Source organism: Haemaphysalis longicornis, unplaced genomic scaffold (genome assembly GCF_048455015.1).
Source record: "Haemaphysalis longicornis isolate Haplotype H1 unplaced genomic scaffold, Haemaphysalis longicornis Haplotype H1 scaffold_11, whole genome shotgun sequence".
Lineage (NCBI taxonomy): Eukaryota > Metazoa > Arthropoda > Arachnida > Ixodida > Ixodidae > Haemaphysalis > Haemaphysalis longicornis.
This window is the reverse complement of record NW_027526214.1, coordinates 31,517,668-31,540,015: the sequence shown is the minus strand read 5'-3', so window position 1 is coordinate 31,540,015 and position 22,348 is coordinate 31,517,668.

Below are 22,348 nucleotides of genomic sequence, written 5' to 3'. Positions count from 1 at the left end.
ATAAACTAGTTTAAAATGAAATTTGTCGTCTTCACATCAGCCCAAAAATATCTAACTTCAAATATTTAACAACGTCACTGCAAGCGCTACCTCTATGTTTGAGGGTGTCCAACTCGACTCTAACAAAAAAAAAACATCGACATTTTTCACACGTGACAGAAAAAATGACGTACGACGAAAAAATGACGAAGCTCACCCTTGTTTCGATCAGGAAACCCTGAGTTTATTATACTTTTGCTCCATCTATTCATAAATTTCATTCTTCATTTCTTGATGGGGTAGCACCTACAGCACAAACTGTATATCAGACAAATTAAAACAAACAAATAAGAATTGCAGTAGCTAAACTAATTTCGCAGTAACGCTAGGTCAATACTTCCTAACAAATAACAAAATAAAGGTTACGTACTTATCGTATATAATCTCGGCATTCGTATGCTTAAGGCAAATAACAATGAACACACACACCTATTAGCTCCAATTTCTCTGCTTTCAAATACCAATATGGCGAAATTTGCGCTGAACAAAAATTACATATAAGTGAAAGTTCCTAGTATCTGCGAAAAGCCGACCATCAATTTATCTGGATCGCATTCTGACTTCCTTAACCCGAAACCCAACGTCACGTATTCCGAATAAGAGAAAAACGGGCTGAAAATATACAATGTTCAAAAGGTATCCCATTTTTGCCTTGTGCTCTTGTGCACTTTTGCACGTATTTGCTGTTTTATCTTTCTACAGAATGTATTACCTTGATTGTTAACATTTCCCTCATATTGGATACTTGTAACCGTATTTGGTTCACCTCTAACTCTTATCGCTGATGTTTTTCTCACTGTATCTCTACTGTGTTGGTTACACTTTTTCAGCATTTACATTGTACACAAACACCCTTACAGTCACCTACCATGGGACCTCATTTTGAATACCTTGCATAGGTTACGAATTTCTGGTATTACTTACAGATTTTGATTCTGGTTCTGATTCACAGCCTGTTTTTACGCACATGTACCCTTCGTACACACGAGTACGTGCGATCGGTCAACATCATTGTGGTGTAGTCTATAAATTAATAGTTTGCATCTACTCACCTTTGTTTTGTGCACAGTGGGTAAATTTCTTTCTGAGGAGCACCATTGCTACATCCACAAGATGATTTCATATATCCGCCTATAGATTACGAAACACACACAAGTATAAAAGGAACCATGGATGATGCACACTCACCAAAGATGACATTGTGTTAGGAGAATTTGCGAAGGAGATTCTTTCGGAGGACCCAAATGGTGCTATAGGAGCTTGCCCATACATCCCTTTGCTAAAACAATAGTTAAAGCTCACAGTTCGATGTATTGGTATTACTTAACACGTTAACGATACCAAAAAGAAAATGCTCATTGCCATCGTCATCATCGGGCAGTCTACACCCACTGCAGGGCCAAGGCTTCCCTTATAGATATCCAATTATCCTGGTCCTGCGCTAATGGCGAACAATTTCTACTTGTTTCTGTGCTTGTTGTAGATTGTATATATTTGTATGCTTGATTTTATCAGCTTGTAATTATTACGCTGTTGTGAAGTTCATACAACACACAGAGCACGAGCACAACTTTTTGTATACATGGAACCAAGTATACTGTAACTTTTTAAAAACGTTGCCTTCGGGGACATGAAGAAGTCCATGGGCGACACTTTATTGAAGAACAATAAGTTTAACCACGTATCGAACATGCCAATGTTTAGTCGACCACTTCGATGTTCTGTCACGGCAGACCGCTACGATGAATTATTAAAGTGTGCTTCAAAAGCGCCTTAACAATATTTACTTTTTGTGTGCACTGCAAAATTTGAAGTGACGGGAACTTGAAGTAAATAATTAATAGCTACTAACGTGCCCAACTATCCCCCTTTTGTGTTCCGTTGTGAATAAATAGACTATATCAGACGCGTGTTCTCTCAGTTAGATTGTTGCTAGTAGCCCACAAACAAGGTATTCGGAAAGTGAAACTTACATCAGGCTATTAAAAAGGAATAGAAAATTTAGCAAAGCACATTTCCCTCATACTCGTGGAGCAAAGCATTGTTTTGTTGTGCACGAGTAATCATTCAGCTAGTAATGTAGCAAATATAAGTTGGTACCAGTCAAGCTCTTCGACTTCCGCGGCAAGCAGATCAGGTAGTAACTTCAATGACGAACTACATTAGGCCATTTTACTTATTGACACGGCAGACGGATTGACCAGTTACGGTCTGTTGAGAGGTTATATCACCTATTCAACCTTTTTGAAGGTTCACTCAGAATTGCAATCCATGTTTGCCAACAAACAATATTTAGTGTGCACCTGCTCTTTTGCGTCTTCTTCGGTTTTGTTTTTTTAATATAATTATATTTAACACAATGGCTATAGTTCTACATCCAAACTTTTTTCCTATTCACTGAAAAGCGCTCGGAGATACCGTTGAGGAATAACGGAAAGTTTTTGCTTTCACAGAAATCCGCAAAAAGCTGAAGGCGTTATGAAGGTTTTTTTTCAAGTGATAAAACATCTCCACCTGGCATCCATGAGCTTTGCAAGAAAAAATTGAGGCTCTAAGTTCCCAGCGAGGTCTTACAAAACAAAAGAATATTCTCTTGCTAGTGTACAAAGTTCACGAAAACACAATCTGGCATGGATTAATAAATTACTTCTAGCATTGCCATTCAAATTATTGGTGGCTAGGTGGTGTATTGCCAAGTGTGTCTGTGTGTGTCGCTTGGACAAACACGTTATATACAGTAGTTAGAAAGAATATATATTTATAACCAATGTATTTAGTAAGTAAATTGCTTGATGTCATAGAAAAGAAATGAGGTGCTCTTGGAATGAAATCAATCTGAGCCCTCGCAAAATAAATTGGTTTGTCTATATTACCAAATTTTGGCAAGTAAAAGTTACAATAAGATAAAGGTGTACATTATGAGAATGTTAGGCAGGTTTTCTTTTGTCCCAAGATCAGGGATGCTCTTAGGGTAAGAGCGCATAAAGTAACGGATGTTTGTTATACTACTATTTTTTTCTATAAAATGCTATTTTAAAGTATAGCTGGCTCCCAATTGGTAGAAATAAACCTGCAGTGCAATTTTCTATAACGGCCCAAACTTTCACAGCACATATCGCTGGTGTTTGAACATGTCTTATAATATGAAGTTATGTTCGGTATTCAAATCAAACAAGTAAGTTTAAGATACACGTTTTGCGTGCACCTTTGGGAAACACCAAAAGACGTCCAGGAAAAATGAAGATATTTGGAACTAGCTTTTGATGGGCATCATGTTAACTCTAGTTCCTCAAAACTTCGAAGAATCTATGATCACGCTTTATAGGATCAATCCTCTTTTGCAATAGTCGAGATTTCTCGGCAATCTCGAAACACTGTTGGCCACGATTATGATTTCATGAGTCAGTGCTGTTGCATTATTGTAAGGAGCTGCAGACAACGCAAGAGACAAGCGAGAAAAGGCGTCGACGCCACACGCAGACGAAGTTCACACAGGCTTGTCTGCCTCCTGTAAGTCATGTAAAGATCCTGGGCCCCGTTACTCGACACCTCGTACGATCGCCGCGGGCGGCTTCGGAACAGCCACAGGGGTTCGGAAAGACCCATTCGAATAGCGTCTGTTTCCCCGAGAACGCCGGCGCAAGAGAGTTATGCATGGGCGGCGACCTGCGAGGTTGGTTTGTGTGTGTGTGTGTTATGCGCGCAGTAAGTGAACGCTAGGAAATAAACCCGATTCTCCCACGTCGCCCGCTCCAAAAAGGAAGCTTGCGTTGCGGTGGATGCCTGCAGCCACCCCCCCATTCTTTTCTATGTATTCTTCGTTTTCCCACTCTCTCGAATCTCTCAATAAAGTCAGTTTGGAAACCGAACCCAACGTAGACGCATCTTATGTTTTAGGCTCCTGCAAGCGTCGTGGCATCGCCACCGTGTAACGATACATGCAGTAAAGTGGTAACTTGTTTCCTAATAGATTATGCCTCTACTCAAGTTATCAGCAAGTTCGTAAGAAAGAGAAGAAGAACAACAACACAATTTTCTGGAGCCGAAACCCAGGGATGAGGTATTTCAAAAAAAGGTGGACGTCAGCCGTCTCAAACGCAAGCGGACCGTAGTGCGATGGTCGACTACAGAGCTAATCAACGACATCCCCGACAAGAAGGACTCTGCATCAATCGGTGAGCTGGAATGCAATTTGGACCTTTTCTCTATAAAGAAAGATCTCTTAAAGATCTTGACGAAAAAAGACATAGTGTCATTGAAGTGGAAGAGCTAGAAGACGATGTAAAAAGCTCTGGATAGTACGCGGAGAAAATCATCGTAGCCAAGAGCGAAGTAAAAAGTTGGATGAACGACCTGAAGTCCGCCAAGGAAAAGGCAGCAGCAGCTCCAGCAACGCGGCAGACAGATACCAGGCAGCAGGAAGAAACCATAATGACTCCGGTTATCCCCCTGCAAGTCATGAGGTTCCCAAAGTTGGAAATTTATAAATTTTGAGGAGAACTGAGAATGTGGCAGGAATTTTGGAGCCAATTCAAATCTACTATCCACAGCAACCACACTTTGTCAAAAATTGACCAGTTTAAATATCTGAACAGCTATAGGACAGCAAAAGCAGCGGCGGTCATAGCAGGGCTTGACCTACCAGAGGCAAATTATGACGTAATCCTAACCATCCTTTAGGAATGCTTCTGCCGAAAGGAAATGATAGTCGAGGAGCACATGTCACGTGTGCTTCATGTGAAATTATTTTAAGATGCACGAAACCTCAAGAAACTGCGTTGCCTCGTCGACGAAGTGCAGGTGGAAGTCAGGAGTCTAGCCGCATTTGGAGTGAGTGCTAGCACATACGGCGTGCTATTGCTGACTGCACTCAAGAAGGCTGTGCCAGCTGGTCTTTGCCTCGAATACTACCGAAGGGACGATGAAACCAAATAGGGCAGCGATGTGGAAACGTTCCTGGCTTTCCTAAGAAAAGAGGTAGAAATGTGGGCAAAGAGTCAAGTAGTGGAATACAGACACCGCGACTCTCCCGCTGCTCCCAACAGACCCAAGAGTGGCTTCAAAGGATCGCATACGCCTTCTGCTGCCTTGCTGAACGCTGCAACGGAAAAGCGCAGCATAGGATGCGTGTTCTGCCATTCTTCCAACCATGACGCTGGAAGCTGTGATTGTCGGATGTCGGTTTTGGAAAAGAGGGAACTTCTAAAGCACGACAATCGTTGCTTTCGCTGCACAAAAAAGGACACAGGTCTAAAGAAGGCCGAACAGCCAGATGGTTGAAGTGCGCAAGTTGCGCAGAAAAACATCTCACCACGTTGTGTGATCCCAACATGTCGGGCACTCACTACACGACAAAACAGAATACAATCATGAGAACTGTGACTGAGCCAAAGAGAGTTGAGCAGTCGCAAAGGCTTGGGCTGAGGGCCAGCAAAAGCGTGCACTGGTGAGACTTTTCTTTGATGCAGGTAGGCAAAGTACATTCATACGAAGTGCCCTGTCGAAGAGTCTGCAGTTGAAGGTCCTAGGCGAAGAAGAGCTGAATAGTTTTACGTTCGGAGGGGCGGAAGCTGCCAAGCATACCAATTCACGTCGAGTGGAGCTGTGGCTCCGAAGCCAGCATGACAGAACCGAGGTGCGGGTTGAGGCTCCCGATGTTCCTTGCATATGTCGAGATCTCATCTCTGCTCCATCGGACGCAGACGATTTGCGAATGCTGGAGGAAGGTATGAAAATCGCAGACGCTTCACATGGTGATTACAGTGACTAGGGCATAGGTCTCTTGATTGGGGCCGATTCCTAGTGGGCGGTGGTCACGGGATCAGTCAGGCGACTTGGCCCTAAGCTCATGGCAGTGAACACAGCTTTTGGGTGGACTTTGCAAGGCGAGCTTCGTATCACCCGATCTACGGAAATTTCTTCCACTGTAACAAGTGTGATGAGAGCAAGCGTCAATGAAGAAACAGAGAAAGAGATAGCCTCGCAACTCCGGTCTTTTTGGGAGCTTGAGAACCTTGGTATCAACGAAACCGAACGCGTTTGTACCCAAGATGCCGTTCTTCGGCATCATAAAGAAATGGTCGGGTTTGAAGACGGCCGCTACAAGGTATCGTTCCCGTGGTAGCCAAAACCAACGGTATTGAACGACAACCAAGAATGTGCTTCTAGGTGTCTAAAGTCTGTCACAACACGCCTAAGCAAGAGTGAGAACCTAATGCAGAAGCACGATGCCTCCATCTGTGACTACATTAAGAAGGGCTGCGCCGAGGAGGTCAAAAAAAGGCACCAAAAGTCCGATGTATTATATGCCACACCAAGCTGTTGTACGTCATGACAGTCAAACAACTAAGCTGAGGGTTGTTTTTGATGCCTCGTCGAGGACCAACAATCGCCCCTTTCTGAACGACGTTTTGCAGAGTGAGCGCAATGTGAATCATGAACTCATTGACGTACTGACCTGGTTCCGCACCCATAACATCGCCATTGTTGGAGACACGGAGAAGGCCTTCTTGCAGATATATTTGGTCGAGATGGATAAGAGCGCGCTGCGCTTCCTGTGGTGCAAAAGAATGTCAAAGATTGGGGAAAAACTTCCTCCGGTCGTGACCTGCGAGATGGCAAGAGTGCGCTTTGGCGTAACTTCAAGCCCATTTCTGTTGACAGCGACGTTGTACCATCACCTAAGAAACCTGCCTAAACAGTACGACGGAACCGCGGATATCCTAAGCAGTCACCTTTATGTTGACGACCTCGTGACTCCAGTGGACAGCCGAACACAAGCGACGAAGCTGTGCCAGGAGGTAACTGCTATTATGGGACAAGCAGGAATGAAACTGCACAACTGAATGTCCAATGATACCGAGCTGCTAAGCTCATTGGAAGAAGGTGCTGTTCAGCAGCAATACGAAGTCTTCGGACATGCTGCGGCCCCAAAGGTGTTAGGAGTGGGCTGGAACCCCGAAAGCGACGTGTTCGAATACAGGTTCACCGCCCTCATCGATTTTCTATCCGCATGAATGGACAATAAGAGATTTGTGCTCCGAGTGTCAGCGAGAATTTTCGATCCATTTAGATTTCTCTCACCCACCACAGTGAATGTTAGGAGGCTGTTTCAAAGGCTGTGGGAGCTGAGAGTTAGATGGGGTAAATCTTTGCTGAGTAGTTTGCAAACCGAGTGGGATCAGTGATGGAGCGAGCTTCCGCTCATTCAACCGATTACAGTGCCCCAAATATTCGCCGAGGATTTCGGGGACGAACAAACAAAAAAAGTGCTTCACGTTTTCTGTGATGCAAGCCCCAATGCCCAAGGTGTCATTGCCTACATCGTAACTACATCAGCGGCAGGAGAGGTAGGAGTCAGGTTGATAATGGCCAGAACCAGAGTGGCACCTCTGAAATGACTCTCTTTGCCCCGACTCGAGTTAATGGGAGCCCTAATAGGCGCGCGACTGTGCCAATTCCTCGCAAATACGTTGGGATTAGAGCACCCTCAGGTGCGACTTTGGACGGACTCTACAATACCTATATACTGAATCAAGGGTTCTGCCAGCCGATGGAAACCATTCGTGGCCAACCGACTTACAGAGTTACAGACACTGACCAACCCTGAAGATTGGGGGCATTGCCCTGGATCGGAGAACCCTGCGGATATCTTAACACGCAGCATTCTTCCTTCGGCATTCGTGCAGACCGCACTATGTTGGAGAGGGCCCCAGCGGGTACCTAATTATGAGTCATGCTTCCCGATACTGGATGATCAATCGTCGCAACAAGCGGATTCCTACAAAGATGAAATGAGAGTGGCAGCAATTCCAGTGATGTCTGCATCGCATGACCCGATCTTGAGTCTCAAGGATTACATTTCGTTCAACAGGATACTTAGAGTGACTGCTTGGGTCCTCCGTTTAGTGGATAGCTGCCGGTAGAAAGATGAAAAAAGGAAGGGGTCACTCACAGCTGAAGAAATAATCAATTCTGAAAGGTACTGGTTGGTGACCATCCAAAAAGAAGCCCTTGGCGTCGACATGTCGAATCTGCAAACTCCGAGACCGCTTTCGAGGAAATCTTCTGTGTCCCCATTTAATCCTTACATCGATGATGACGGGCTCATGAGGGTATGGGGGAGATTACACTTCAGCCAGAACAGCGAAAATATTGAGAATCGAATAGACCTCCCCGGCGGCCACATTTTCACTTCCCTGCTCATACAGAGAGAACACCTACGGCTGTTGCACTCCGGCATGCGGGAAACCTTCGCTCAATTAATAGAGTCATACTGGATGCTCAGGGGGCGGCAGGTCGTGAGGAAAGTTGTAAATCAGTGCTTAAAGTGTCGGAAACGAAGTTGTCCACCGGCGTCCGAGCTAGTGACACCACTTCCTGCCGATAGAGAAACAAAGGGGAACCCGTTTGACGTTGTTGGAGTTGACTTCGCTGGCCCACTATTGTGTCGGGAGAGTGCTGGGATGGAGAAATGTGACATCGCCCTCTTCACATGTGCCGTAATGCGTGCAGTGCACCTCGATCCTGTAAGTGATTATTCGGCAACTGCCTTTCTATTGGCCTTTAAGCGCTTCGTCGCACGTCGAAGAATGTGCCCTACGGTCTACTCTGACAATGCACTAACATTCAAAAGATTTTGAACATAACACAAGTTGATGTTCGACTCACTGCAATAAGAAAAAACTCTATGCTACTTCGCCGACCATAGAATTAGGTGGAAATTCATAGTTGAAAGGTCCGCTTGGTGGGGTGGATTTTGGGAGCACCTGATGAGATCAGTGAAGGTGTCACTCCGCAACGTGCTCGGTCGGAGCCGTAAAGAGTTGACAACACTTCTCAACGAGGTGGAGGCCGTAATTACCTCGCGTCCATTGACGCTCGTTTATTCCGACGCTGAGGAGCCTGAGCCGCTTTCGCCGGGTCACTTCCTTGTGGGGCGAAAACTCACTACGCTGCCGCCGCATCGTCTTCGAGCCGCAACATCCCCAGGTGGCCAGTAACTTGTTCGGTGCTGGAGATACCGCAGCATCATTGGGGACAACTTCTGGCGAAGGTAGCGCAGATAGTACCTGTTCGAGCTGAGATCGGCACACCCGAGTAAACCTACCGTGTCAAGTGGCCTTTAAGCTGGTGATTTGGTGCTCTGAAAGAACGATCACCTTAAAAGGTATCTATGGAAAACGGGTGGAATCACGAAAACCGTCAAGGAAAGGAATGGCCTCGTGCGATCTTGCAAGCTCAGGCTACTAGGGGGAGCAGAGATCAGATGGCCCTTACAGTTGCTGTATCCTTTGAAACTTAAAAAATAAACAATGAGCGCAACAAATCGCTCATCTGGGGGGAGGTTGTATTATTGTAAGGCGCTGCAGACGAAGCGAGAGAGAAGACAGAAAAGGCGTTGGCACCACACGCAGACGAGGTTCACGCAGGCTTGCATACCTCCAGTGAGTCATGTAAAGTGCCTGGACCCCGTCACTCAACACCTAGTATGATCGCCGCGAGCACCTTCGGAACAGCCACAGGGGTTCGGGTAGACCCATTCGAAGAACGTCTGTTTCCCCGAGAACGCCGGTGCGGGAGAGTTATGTCTGGGATGCGACCTCCGAGGTTGGTTTGTGTGTGTGGGTGTGTTGTGCGCGCAGTGAGTGAATGCTGGGAAATGAACCCGACTCTCCCACGCTGCCCGCTACGGAAAGAACGCTTGCGTTGAGGTGGATTCCTGCAGCCACCCTCCCTATTCTTTTCTATGTATTCTTTTTTTCCCTCTATCTCGAGTCTCTCAATAAACTCAGTCTGGAAACGGAACCCAACGTAGATGCATCTTCTGTTTAGGCTCCTGCACGCGTGGCCTCGCCGCCCCGTAACGATACGTGCAGTGAAGTGGTAACTAATTTCCGAATAGATTATGCCTCTAACCAAGTTATCGGCAAGTTCGTAAGAAAGAGAAGAAGAAGAACAACAAGTGCCTCAACGCTAATCCGGCGACGGAGCCCCGCTTTAAGGATTTACATAAGAGGTATCATGTCAGACAGAGGTACAAGCTCCTTTATTATCAGCTGTATTTTAATGGTTGTAGGTGCAGGCATCCAAAAGGAGCCACCTGCAGTTCATTGACCATAACGCTACTACCTGATCACCAACACCGAGTCACCCATAGCGATTCCTCATTAAATTGAGCTTAATTTCCCGCACGTGAATAGTCTATTCAACGGGTAGTGGACTCAGAGCTTTGCAGAATAGAACTTCCCTGACCGCTTTTTCATGCTTATAGCTGAATGGGTAAAGCGCAGTCCTTCTTTATGTCTTCGGAACTATTTTCCTGCACATACCGAGCGAAGCGCACTGAATCTCTAATCTTTATAAGTACTCTGCGAGAATATGTTGTTGCTGGGCTCATAGTAAATTAGGAAGCTTGCTTTCAAAATTATGGTTGAGCCTGCCTATATATCTTTTTTTCGTCAGTCGTGCCGGAATTGTCGTACCAGTGGACGATGATTCTTAGATATCTTTCCTGGGATCGCATTTGCGCTAAAAAAGTTTAGACCAATTCGGGTTTGGAAACACAGACAAAGTCGTTGCTCTTGTAAAACAGTCAAGGCAGTCAAACAAATGCTTTCACGACTGCACGTCAATGAAGCTGAAAGACGATCAAACGTAAGTTAAATACATAAAACGTAGCTCAGTTTAGTGAGACACAACGTGTGCAATCGACCACCAGGACTCTGATGTCACCAGCGTGAGGAGAGGCAATTAATATTCTCTGGTTTAGGTGCCGACCATGAAGAATAAAATAAAAACAGGCTGTGCTTGTATTGCGAAAATTTAGTAGGCGATTGCGCAGGAAGAACCATATTTTTTTATAGAATTCTGAGGGAACGACATGAAAACTGCGCAGACACGGTATGTTTAGTTAGAATTTTTTGTCGAGAAATTTTCGCGCCCCGCCCGCATAAATAAAACTACCGCACACGGTTTCCGACGTAATGTAAAGCAAAGCCCCAAACCGTGAAAAAAATTGGTAAATTAAAAAAACTCCCGCCATCTCTACGAAGTGAATGATGGTGACAGGAGCGAAACTAAATAGCTTCTATGTAAAACCGTGAAACCTTCCCCCGCACTTTATATAAGGACTCGAAACGTCCTGCTTACCACCGCTCCGTAGACAAGCCCGTGGACGATATCGAAATTTGTGGTGATTATGTTGGGCTTGTTTGGGACGATGAGAATCTCCATGGGTAAGAGGGCTTATTCGGTGTGTGACATTTTAGCCACCTTGGCCGTCGCCCTATGCAGACCGTCATGTGTCGCTTACCCCCGCTACGTGTCTTGGTGTCGCAACGAACGCGTTGAACGTTTTGACCTCTTCGGCCAATCGTTCGCTGGCCAATCCCTAGAAGGATCCTGCCACAATCATCATTATTGTGCCGGATACAGCAGCAACGAGGGCCGGGACCGGGCCCGAGCAAGAGGAGCTTCGACCCTAAAACAGAAAATAGCATTATAAATAACGCCTATAAGCTCAATAATAACAAAACGGCATGTGTAAATGTACGACAAATAATTTTACAAATTTAAGCTTTCGAGACTTCACTGAGGAGAAACGTACCCAAGACAAGAAGTGCAGATCTGTGTTGTATGAATTGTCGGAAACAAGTGAGTTTCCTTCGACTACGCAAAAAAGACCTTTCTGTCAAGGCGAGAAGCTACAGCAAGCCTTCCTCCTAAACAGGCCAGTGCTCATTATTACGGAAAGATGCTGCTGATAGCCACTTACACGAACCCGTTTTCAGCAAGGAATCTATCAATTTATCTGTGCAAGCCCCGTAGCATGCTTCCAAAACAACATTATTCACGTGCGTCTGTAGAATACTGTGCAGCAGACAGTGTTCTGGACAAAGATACAAGAATGGCTCCTGGCATAAATGATAACAAACTACCACTCTATAAAGCATCTGCCATATTTTGCAGGAACATCGTGGGCACCCGCGTTGGTTACTGCCAGAGCCCATGATAGATTTGTGTCGTGCAAGCAATGTTCCCACCACTTGCGATGTATAAATTTTGTGGGTTGTAATTGAGATGCCCTCTTCTGTGAAATTTTCATTGAGGGTGGGTTACTACCGACCACTTCTTCTCCTTAGTGTTGAATTATTAAATAATTTCTTAAACGCTATCGAATACAAATACATCGAATACCAATACATATATTGCGAATCGAATACGAACAAATATATTTTAGTACTCTTTCAACTCATAATGCAACCGATCGGCAATCGTCACACACAAGGGCGGAAAAACAAAAAAAAATAGGAACAGAATTCTTAGATGTGCATTTTATTTTATTTGAAACAGCGGTTTGTGACCCCACGGCTGGCAGTGTAACTTCGTATCTGGTATAAACACTGAACCATTAAAATTACTTCTGTTTTATATTTCTATTATAATAACAATGTTACCTAAAGCAAATATGCATCAAAAACTTGCCAGGGCAACCGCGAGAAACAATTTTAAATATAGGCACAAAAAAGTTTTAATAAATTTTCGAAAGTCACCTTTTTTATGCCTTATTTGTTACTGCAATGGTACTAAGAACAGGATAGGTGTCCAAGGCAAGCTAACCAACGTCCAATACAAAATAACAAACTAAACAATACAAACTTACCAACACAACTAACCAACGTTCGAAAAACTTGATCAACAAAGCCACTTGGTTGGGGTTACACGGAAATTGAAAAAACTCAGAAGACTGTGTACTGAAAAGCGAAGCGTTCGGTAAGTAAATGTAAACAACACCGGAATGCTTCCAATGAAAACGTGTACAACAAAGTTACTATCAGCAAGTTTTAAAGCACTAAAAAAAACTCGGACATTATTCAACCCAGATTTTCCTTCAGGTGGCAATACAAAACTTTGTCAACGATGGTGAACTACATTTATCATCGGAGGTTTCGCTAAACTGACTTTTCTTTCCTTGTGTTTCCAAAGATAAAACACACAACCATTTGAACGCGAACCTAGTCTATTTCGACATATGTTAGTGATATTATCATCACAGCCGAGGAAAATGAATTTCCCCTTGATTGACTTTGGAAAATATTGCACCAGAACCTGATGGCATTCCTAGAAAACTGTTGAATAGAACTAAACTTATATTTCTCGTATTTTAGTTGCCAATTTCCAACAATCACTCTACACCGGTGTCATGCAAGGTGACTGGTCAAGCGCACACGACATTATGAGCTGATTTTATTAAAATGGTATTATGCAAAAATCTTGAGCATATAATAACATAAGCCGTCACGAGATATCTTACAAAGCAAATTTTGTATAAAAACCACTAATTTTTTTCAATCATTTTTTTTTGGGAAACACATTACTAAAGGTTGCAACCACCTGCATCAGGCCATCACCCATTCAAAATTGATGCAATATTTCTGCTTAGCAAAAGCATTTGATATATTGCTTATCCACACCTCATGGTAAAATTGTGTCGGCTAACATAAACCGCAGCGTTATCAATTGGAGGGCATAGTTTTAACCAAGCACTTCCACTTTCACAGAAGCCAAATTACGAAAGCTTTTAGGCTCTTTACATGACCCAACCTATTTTAAGTTAACATTGTTGACCTAAGAAATGGATTAAGTTCTATTCTATGGTTATTTGCGGATGATTGCGTAATGTACAGAATAATTAGCCCTATGAATATCTCAACGCGTTACACAGAGACCAGAACAATAAATATAGCTGGTGTGAGCAGCTCCAAACGACGACAAAAGCTTCCAAAATCAAGTTCATTACTTTCTCGATGACTATTCTTGTGCTTCATAGGCTATACTATATTAAAATACGGTGACGAAGTTTTGCAGTGCCAAAATATTGGCGGAATGTTCGGCGTGACACCTAACGCGGAGTCAACATTTTGAAGTCATATTTTCGTAGGCTAATAAAGCACTCGGTTTTATAATACAAAATTTTCCTTAGGAATAAAAGTCAATTAAACTTTTTTTACTACTACAGTGGTTAGATTACAAAGGGAAGTACGCGTTATATATTGGGAACCCGAACCTCACATAATTAACACACAAATGGGGGGCTTTGCAATAAAGCAACGTGTTCTGTAGCTACAACATTTTCTCGCAAATCGAGCGTCACAACCATTGAGAAGTTTATACTGCTGCCTTCCCTTCAGAAAGAAAAATACTAGCTTTACTCTCTCACTTCCACCACATCGACACTACTCCATAGTCGCTTGGTGCATCGCAAAGGAATCTAGCACGCCGGATTCTTCTATGTATAAATCACCAGGTAAATGTCACCCCCTTGTTTGGCTTTACTAATTTTTTTCGCGAATCATCGCTTTTGTGGTCATTATTTATGTGAGCTGATTACGAAAAGGCATTGCAACAATTTATGGTCAAATTTTTTTTGCAACCAAATGAAGCGCTTGTATGTATCGATACATCGAAATCTTATAACCATGAACCATGTACTATGTGCGCTTGTGCGCTTGCTTTTTATTTGTTACTGCTTCATTTCATTTTTGTGTATCGCTATTTTGTTAGTCAAAATTAATGCTACAAATTTTCATTCATTTTTGTAAAGCCGTCTGGTGCTAATAGGGGTCTTAATAGAAGAATACATAGACACATTTGCCTATAAAAATGATACAAACAAGATATATTTACATGGTAGGCCAATGACAGAGACCGTCATCTTGCAGCAGGTATGAACCAGGTGTTGTAATCGTAATGATAATAAAAGACTCTGGAGAAGAAATAGACATTCCTTCAACATAGGTACAACCCGACACTTGTAGTGTTATGCAACACTTTAAAGAAAAAAGTTTTGTAGAATGCGTTTTACGATTAAACTGATTTGCAAAATGACAAGCCACACTAAATGAGGAAATAATGCCTCAAATTAGGTAAAACGTCTACGTTCATGCAAATTTTTGGATCAATTCCAGAAGAACGTTCACGGAGGCCTAAAAGCCAAACATATGCCCAACCTTATCTAGGGCGTTTATTGAATCATCAAGCCTTCAAATAGGAAAATCACAACTGAAGGAGAAACCAATTCGACGATTTTCGCCGCAGTAAGTAAGCGCATCTATGAACAATTTTAAATGCACGCCGATACGTGCGTAATGAAATAAAGATATACTATTGTTCTCCTTCATGAACAAGTCGTCTATTTCGTTATGCAGAACGGAATTTTTTTCGTTGCATTTACTCCAGTCATTTGTTGCGCACGTGAGCACAAGCTCCACTGGTTCCCACCTCATGTCGGCATCACTAGCAATGAGGTGGCTGACGCCCTGACTGGAGCTGCTGCTCGCTAGGAGAAAGCCCCTGCCTTCCGTGACCTGAGGCCCTTAGACGCCGCACAATCCATCCTCTCGCTCGAGGTGAAGATGGTGCAGCCAGCCCTAGGGTCATCAGCAGCCAAGCTCCACAGGTCCTGCCTGGCCGAATCGGCAGTGACGCCCCATCCATACCCCTCAGCATGGGCCTCGATTGGTGTAATGTGGCAGCCCGCTTGCACGGACAGGGCCGCCAGTCGTCACCCACAGGTACTGACTGGCCTGAACCTGAGACACCGGAGCACGTCCTCTACGCTTGCCGCTAACACGATGCCCCTAGAGTGGAGCTTCGGGCTGCACTCGAGCGTGTCGGGCTACCCAGCTACACTCTGATGGACCAGCTTTTCCAGGAAGGCGCCATCTCCATAGTGTGAGAATCCTTCCGACTTGTCGAGTCATTGTGGGCGGAGACCACGCTTATCAAACGGCTTTACCCAACCCCTGCCGGCCTCCCTTACGCACTCATTAACTCTTTGTATCTCTCCATTTTTCTCTGTCCAAACTTGTTCTCACGCATCGCCTTTCATCGATCCGTTCCCCACCTTGGGACTGGGTTGTACGCTGGTGAACTCACACATATAGTTCTAAATCCCCACCCCACTTTTTCACTTTATATTTCAATAAATCACTAACCATCACCACCGCCTCAAGGGCGGAGCTCAAGACAGCTCGCGGTACCGACGCCCAGTTCGCAAAGCCTGCTTGCGGCAGTTTTGTGCGTGCTGACCCGTTTCACTTTCGGGCAAATGTGAAAGCCTGCAACGAAAACGTTCAGGGCCCACAGCCAAGCTTGAGAAAGAGGATGATATAATTTATGGCTATGACGAGGACTACTAACGTATTGAGAAGCAACGATACAACATATAAAAATAGTGACTTAATGGTATGCCTGGTGGAAGGACCTGCAAAGTATACGTTTAAACGTTATGAAGCTTTGCTATGGTCGAAGAATTGCGCGACTCTTTGCAAGTTTCGGCAATTCTTTTTACAGGACACCATAACTCGAACTATTGAAAATTTCCCAATACAAGTTCATTAATAAATTTGTAGGTGGCTTCTCCGCTTAGGCTTTAAAATGTAAGCAGTGGTAGCCTTTGTTCAACGTCCAACAAACGTTTTCTAACCCAGTTTCTGCATTTACGATTTACTCGTGCCGTCATCAAAGCCAACCCATTGAACTGGAGAACTTCAGGGACGTCACCCCACAAAGAAGACAGAGAACCCCACCCGCTTCAGCCGCACATAAAACTCCGCCCGCTTCAGTGGGACCGGAGGCACTACAGCAGCAATGTCGCAGAAACATGCGTGGCTTGTCTTGCAAGTTAGTTATTACGGGCCTGTATCCTAATGTCGTTCTGGCAACCCTTTTTTGATTGTGCTGCCGCTCTAAGCGATTTCTTTTGACATTCTTTTCAAGTTTGGTCAGAATTGGTGCAAATGCTTTCCGGGGACATTGAGCTCAATCCGAGACCAACTGTTGAGGAAGTGGTTGTAACTATTTTAAGGACACCAACTCAAATAAAGGCTGGGGTAACTCAGGCAGAAGAAAAACTGGAACCCTTTTCTGAATATGGCCCTACGCAAATAACCTTTATAATGCTGTTGAAAGCTTCCAATGAACGATTTAAACTGCAGCAAGAAAGTTACACGAATTGGAAGGCAAGGCTCAAAGAAATAACCTTCTTTTATTTGGTGTAACTGAAACTGATAAGGAGACACCACAGCACGTTGAAGAGATAGAAATAAAAACAATCTCAACGTGCCTTTTGGTTAGTGCATCGTCAGTAGAAAGAATTAACCGCATTCGCTAGAAGAAAAGGAAACATCGAAGACGAGTAATTGTAAGGTTCTATGAATACAGTGAAAGACCACATTATTTAATAGCTGCAAGAAATTGAAAGGTAAGAATATCATTGTCTTTGACGACGACTCAAAATAAACGTTACAAAAAACAAAAACTCTCTGGCGATCTGCTAATGACGATAAGCGTTACTGTTCGAAAGGTGGAGCTTGTTCGTGATTAGCTTAACAATAATGACGTTGCTTACGCGTAGAATTCCGGCTCCAATACACGCGTGAAAATTACGAACATAAAAAAAACAAGGCAAAGACAGAATATACTGCTGATGCGGAAGTTTTCCGAATTTTATTTCTTGTACTCCGTAATGACAGATTAACACGAGGCAGGGGCGTTGCTTTACTGATTAAAAAAACGCTTCGGTATGAATTATTGTCGCACATTTAGGACTGTGAGAAGGCGTCCTGTGAATTATTTACGGATATACCACGTTACTTATGGGCGATCTCTATAGGCCCCAGAAGCATCAGTTAATTTTTTTGTGAAATTGGATGTGTACTTGCTAACAATGACAAACAAAAGAAGCAGAGTAATATTCAAAGGCGATTACAATTTACCAGATGTTAGCTGGAATGCCGGAGTTGCAAGGCCGCGGAACAGGCCTTTTGCAGAAAATATGCTTGATATAATGATCAAGTAGAATCTGGTTGAGGGTGTTGTCGAGCCCACTCAAGTGCAAGGACAAACCGAGGCATCGTTGGACTTAATATTGTTATCACAGGAAGTGTTTCATTGTGAAATAAGTATCGAGTGGGCAATCTCGGATAATAATATGGTTCCAGCAACTCTTAAACCAAATCATAACGTAGAAAAAAGCAAGAGTAATTGTGTACAATTATCAGGCCGCATATAATAACCCAATATTAGACTACTTAGAAATGTCTTTTCACGCTATCTCGCCTACTGTATATATAAAGGACTTCTTTGGATAATTTAAAATGGTAGTAAACGATTGTCTGACGTGTTTTACTCCAAAATGAGAAATGCGAATGGGTAAAGCCGACCCCCGGATTACCCCATGTATCTTTAACGAAAAACGGCGTCTATGTGGAGCTCGTCAGAAATTATCCAGAAATTCATTGGTTAAGCACACATTATTGCTGAGGTACGAAGTGAAGTGAAGCAAGCTAAAAGTAATTTCCTCACTAATATATTGTCGATGACATATCCAAACCTCCCAAGATATTTGGCGGTACCTGTCTAGTTATCAGTTTAAATGACGGCTTTTTATAAACGGGACATCCTATAGCAAACCGATTCAGATTGCAGAGGCACTTTATTGTTGCTTCAGTACTTTTTATCTCCAAGTATGAATGATTCAAAAAGGGCCACACGTTTGATGATAGCAGTGTCAACATTTTTATAGTTTCTCAAAAGGGCGTATTGGCAGGCACTACGGCTTGCATTTCAGCATGAAAAGATCGCCTGTTCCGGATGTGATTCCCAAGAAATTTTTATGCGCTACTCTAATTGGGTTTTTAAATTTTGTGTTAAAATTTTATTTTATCCTTGTGTACTACCAGTGCCACGAATGATTGGTTATTGGCAAGAGTTGCGCCCATTTTCAAAGCTGGTGACCGCCTAATGTCTGTATTTACAGCCCAATTTATTTCACATGCTTGGCTTGCAAAGTCATAGAACATATAGCTTCAAAATATTTGTTTCAATATATAGAAAACAATAATCGGTTTTGTAATGTAGCAACACGATTTTAGAAAAGGCCTTACAGCTGTAACTCACCTATGTGAAACCGTTGATGCTTTCGCTCCAGCGATAAACTCAAAAGAACAAGTCGATGTGATTGCAATTGATATCTCAAAGGATTTATTTTGGGAGTATATCACCATAAACTTATTGAAAAAAGTTGAAACTTGGTATTTATTTCAAAATTTTAAGATGAGTTGGACGATACTCATGAAATTGGTTGCAGTTTATTGATATAAGCGGCACACGTTCATCGCTTTTAAGCTTATTCAAGGATTCAAGGTTTTATTTACTTTTTTGTACATACACTTCGCACGTAGTTATTAGTATAGAAGGAGGTCCCAAAGTAAAACAGTCGGGTGGACCCCCTGTAATAAATGCGAAAATATTGTTAAAATATGTACGCAGTCGAGGTGCAGGTCAGATTAGCCCGCTAATTGAATATGCAAACACTATAACAAGAAATTATGCAATATTAAATCGAGAAAAACATGCTTGTGTACTATAAACAAGGGAAAGAACAAAAATTACTATTCAGAAAAAAAGTTGTGATCAAGCATGGTCCTGAACTACTTTACAATAAAGAAGCAATATATTGTAGAAGCATAAAATATCGCAGTTTGGCTCGGGTCAGTGTAACCCGCCCATAAAACATGGAAGCATTATAACAAGAAACTACACAATATTAGCCCTGGAAAACATGTTTAACTACTACACGACACTATATTCGGAAAGAGTATTAAGCAAAAACGGTCCTAAGCTAGTGCGGTGTGAACGCATAGAATAAGACAATTTAATTGTTACTAGTAATGAATTCCGCCGTTTAATGCCTGCGAAAATGGCTGTTTCCGATAATTAGTGAAGACCATAGGCAGAGTAAGTTAAGGCCTTGTGCAAATATTGTGGGGTTGGTGTCGTGTATGCGAGCCCGAAAGATGACAGCGCCAGCTTTGAAAAGCAAGATTTAGCGGTTGAATCTTCAGACTGGTGTAGATGACCAGCGCCGATGCGTTGTAAGGGCTGAATGTAATTAGGCGAACTGCTTGGTTATGGAAATAATGGAGACAATTAAAATGAGTGGAATATGTGTTTACCCATGACGATAAGCAATAAATAAGGTGACTGTGAACAAATGCATAGTATATAGATATAAGAATATGTTTCTAAAAATAACTTCGAGATCTGATTAGTACGCGCATGCCAAAACAAATGTTTTGGTAAGTTATTTTACGTGGAGAATAAATTTCAGATGAGTGTTGAATACAACTCAGAGGAGTGTTACTGTGCTTGACACAGGAATGGTGGTGTACTCAAAGCAAAGGCTTGGAACTGAAACTACATGCCTATTAGAGGTAATAAATATTAAATAGTGTGTTTTTGTGGAGTTTATCTGGAGCGCGTTTTTATTACACCATGATAGAATATTTTCGAAGCCGTGGATGGCCTTGCAGTTAGGGCGTCTAGATTAGGTTTACCTGTTATTTTGTAGTGTCATCAGCGTAAAGAGTAGAAGTTGTGTTATTTAAGCACGTAGGCGAGTGATAATTACATACTAAAAAGAGAAGTGGACCTAAAATGAACCCTTGCGGTACTCCTTGATTTAAAGTTATAGGTTGGGAAGTTGCGTCTAAAAGGCGTAGCATTAGGGTGCTGTCTGCTAAGTAGAGGTGGCCCACCATATCCTAGTGATTCCAATTTCGAAAAAAATATTAATAATGGTATCCAAAGGATTAGTGAAATTAATAAATACCGCTGCCGGCCAGTGACCTTTGTCAATAAGCTGTTTATTCTCATCTGTAAATTGTATAGGCGCAAGTTCTGTAGAAAGATTAGGCCCAAAACCAAACTGGCAGTTAGATAGAAGGTTGCATTTAGCGAAATATTCAATTAGACGACCATAAGTCAGCTTCTTCACAATTTATAAAGAACAGAAGAGTAGTTATAGGGCCGCAATAAGCATAAACATTACGTTCCTCTTGGTAAAGAGTAGAACAACTTTGCCACGTTAAGTTCAGACGGAAAAACACCGATTGTAGATATGGTATTGAATATGCTAGCAAGTACAGCGGATACGGCAAGATGAAGTAGCTTTATTTTAAAAAGGTGAAATAAATCAAACACTGGACCAGTGTTTTTTAAATTTAAATTACATGACGGACTTCGTCAGCTGAGGTAGGATACAGGTAAGAATTATGAGGGCATCTACGGAAGCATAAAAGGTTACTAGCCTGTATTAAATTCAATTTAGAAAAGAAAGTGGTAGATGAGTCAGCAATGTCTATAGGGCTGGTTAAAGTCTGCATACCGTCGTTAATTTCAGTTATAGAGAATTGCTCGTAACCCAGCTTAAGAATTTCTTTGATTAGTTGCCAGATGTTGATGGTGTTTTTTCTGTTTTGAAGAATTTTATTTTGATAGTAGTTCTTTTTACTTGTTTCAACGTTGCATGGAGTGTTTGCGAATGCTTTTTATGACAAATTTTAAAAGAAATATTTGAGGGCCGACTTTTTACTTTCCTGTCAAAGTTGTCTCTTTTACGAATGCACTGTAGGAGACTTTTCCTTATCCATGGGTTTCTGGGGGTAGAGTATCGTCAGGTGTACCACAAGGCCCTCTAATAGGACCTTTACTTTTTTAAAAATTTCGGTGAATGATATTGCAACGGTTCTTTCTCCTTTTGTTTATGCAAGGTTACATGCCAATGATTGTCTCTTGTATCAGGATTTCTCATAAGTGTTTCTCATAAAAGGTTCCTTAATGATGCTCTCCGACGTACTGAAAACTGGTCTGAAAATTTGGACATAAAAGTAAGTTCGATAAAACTGTTTGCATGACAATTTCAACTAAAAATCCCCCGTAAACTCTGAATACACAATGAGCAATAGACATATTAGGAGTATTACCGAGTTTAAATAACTAGGTGTTACTCATTCGAACAATTGAAAGTAGGCCAAGCATATTGACAACATTACATCAATGGATAAGCGAAAGCTAAGTTTTCTGAGCAAGAAACTAAGAAATGCAGTACCAGCTTTGAAATTGTTGGTCTATAAGACGATTGTTAGACCAACGCTGGAGTATGCAGCTATCATCTGGGATCAGCATACTGAAACTGAAATTAGCAAACTTGAACAAGACCAAAGAGTGGTAGCGAGGTTTATTTATCAACTTTACAGGCGAACACACGCTGTATGACTTTTGCTGATCTTCAACCATTGTGCTCACTTTAAACCAGGGCTCACCTCCAACAATTGCCTTCACAAAAAAAAGTCGTTTAGAATTATTTCCCAATAACTTGTATCATAAAAACTACAAACTGGATCCCGTAATATACCCACACACCACAAGGCGAGTGTAGGCTCTTACCGACCACTCATTTGTT